Source organism: Vanessa tameamea, chromosome 14, assembly GCF_037043105.1.
Source record: "Vanessa tameamea isolate UH-Manoa-2023 chromosome 14, ilVanTame1 primary haplotype, whole genome shotgun sequence".
NCBI classification, from domain to species: domain Eukaryota; kingdom Metazoa; phylum Arthropoda; class Insecta; order Lepidoptera; family Nymphalidae; genus Vanessa; species Vanessa tameamea.
This window is the reverse complement of record NC_087322.1, coordinates 9,633,059-9,635,679: the sequence shown is the minus strand read 5'-3', so window position 1 is coordinate 9,635,679 and position 2,621 is coordinate 9,633,059. Positions and strand designations below refer to the sequence as shown.

At 33.2% G+C, this 2,621-nt stretch overlaps 1 long non-coding RNA gene across 1 annotated transcript; it reads right to left on the bottom strand.

Annotated features, from left to right (window-relative positions):
* Positions 1 to 958: 958 nt before the first annotated feature.
* On the bottom strand, positions 959 to 2,249 carry LOC113398600 (uncharacterized). Its single transcript, XR_010309338.1, has 2 exons — positions 1,934 to 2,249; positions 959 to 1,146 (listed from the first exon to the last, which is right to left on the bottom strand). It is a non-coding gene; the product is annotated as an uncharacterized LOC113398600 (long non-coding RNA).
* Between the last annotated feature and the right edge of the window lie 372 nt (positions 2,250 to 2,621).

Genomic DNA, 2,621 nt, shown 5'->3' with positions numbered 1-2,621 from the left:
GTCCCGCCTTGTCGTCCCATTGGATTATGACAGAGTGAAGGAATAGAGAGTGCACCTATATATCCTGCGTTGGTTGTTCTCCCTCGAGACTGGTCACATTGGCGAAAAAGATCAGGACGACATCATAAAAAGCCTAAATCTATTATAAACATCACACATCATCAACATCAAGCTGCGCCCAACGGGGATGGAACGAAAGTGAGACATCTAGTCTCTCTCTCTCTCTTTCTTATAGTTAAGATCTACTCTATATTTAAACTACACTTGTATAATTATTGGTGATAAAAAAAAATCTCTGTGATTTATACAAACACGTAAAAAATATTCTCGGTTGCATTGGTGGGAATGTTTGGTCCTTGGATTCGTCTGGCTGCTCACAAAAAGTAATGAAATATGAATTAGGAATTGTATATATAAAAATAAAGACTTAAATTATGACACAATTCTATTGAGTCGACATTTGTTTCGCAAATTTTTAAGCGTCAGTCAATAGCCGCTATATCTATCTAATAGCTGCGGCCGCCTAGCGATGTAAAAAGTCACTGAACCGATCCTGATCCCTTGGGCTATTGTCGTCCCACTCCGAACACAAGAGCTTAAAAGGAGGATTAATAGGAATATTAGTAATTTCTTAATTCATTTGATGCATTGCTACGATTTTGTAAAAAAAAAAAAGAATTTGACTGAATGTCAACGGATTGAACATTTAGTGAATTGCTTTAAATTAAGCAGTCGATCGAGTTAAATGATGAAATTATATTTTTGTATGTTGTTTACACCTTAAAGTCATTTATACTTTACATTTCGATTGTTATCTATAGATACAATTGTTAATTTTAAGTGTTTAGTTACATGTCGATGGTGTGACTATTTAAATAAATAATTCTTATATAAAAAATGTAAATGAATAAAGTGTTCATTGTTAATTATGTTTTAGAGGATATTGAAAGTAAAAACATTCTAATTGCTGTATGCGTTTATTTTCGTGACCATCTAACATCTAAATTAGGCGAAAATGTTGATATCGTAATTAATTTCATTTCCGCGCGCGCTTTTCATACGCAGCGTGACGAAGGAGTAGCCGAGTCCACCCGCTGTCACGTTGGCTGACGCGCTTGAGTTAGTCAGATCATAGGCGAGGATACCCTGAAGACAAAGAGTTGTTAAAATAAAATAAAAAACAATCTTATTATCAAGAACTCATTTTTAAACGTATAGTTCGTAAAAGGCAACTGCAATAGCCTTTTTTTTTTTTAAAAAACCTTTCCATAGGGAAACAAAGTCAAGCGGCCGGCATAGCTACAGCATAAACTATAACACATACCCACATCATATTCAAATTAAATTGAATAAACGCAAGCGAATTATGAATAACGTCTATAATTTTTATTAATATTATACAATATATCTAATATTATACAAGCTTTTGTCTTTTGTTTATCTATCTTTAATTTTTATTTTTATTTTAGTATCTGCATAATTTTATTACCAGGCAGTATCACAATTTAAATTTGGTGTTATATGCCTTCTTGAGATTATGAAATGTCTGTTATTATAAACCTATATTTACTTGATAGTTCGGTTTTGTACAAGCCTGGGTAGGTACCACCCAGTCATCAAAAAATCTACCGCCAAACAATAGTACTTAGTATTGTTGCTTGACGGTTGCAATATTTGGAAATCAAATAATAGATATTTTGGACACAAGTACCTATTCCATTATTATTTATTTGTAAGCAAAAAAGACCCAATTCTCCCCCAAAATACAAGATATACATTTCTGTTAACATATAACATATTTTGTTCAGAAGTTCCGTAAGGGACGTTGACTACAACCAGAAGTCCAAGCTTACAGAAGATTAGTTTGTATCGTGATTATAAATCCACAGTCAACGTACTTCATAAACAATTTCGTAAAAAATAAAAGATTTACCTGAATAGTACGCCTGTATCCGTATGAAGGTGGAACGGAAATGGTGATATTTTCAACGCGTTTACTCAAAAACTTGGAGCTGTAATGCGCATTCTTATGATACACTAATTGCCTGGATACATTTGTGCCCATAAACGTGTGCGTACATTCTACTATCACAATAGCAGCTATTAGCGCAGACAAAAATATATACAGCCTCATAATACTTTTTGGAAATTAAAAAAAAATCAAATAGAAAGAGTTTCAGATTAACGTTCGAAACTTGAATGTGAGGAATTAAATAAGTCACCTTTTTTATATTCGGAATATTATCAAGTGCCCGGCTGATCATTATTATTCATTAGGTTGTTCATTAAAACCAGTTAATGTTATCAAAATGCTGATAACGATGTTAGTGATAAAACATTTTATAGTTAAATATATTATACATTTCATTCTAAAATAATATTATAATAATAATATATATAAAAACCGAAGTAGCTTATTAGGTTCAGTTAAAGTTTTTTTTTTAATCATTGTAGTTTGCCTATGCAAATGGACCACCTGATAATAAGTGGTAATCAAGGCACATTGATATTTGACAACCTCCGTGGTCGAGTAGTGTGTACACCGGTTTTCATGGGTACGCATCTCTGAGGTCCCGGGTTCGATTCCCGGCCTTGTGTCTTGGGTCTGGGAGTTTGTGGTA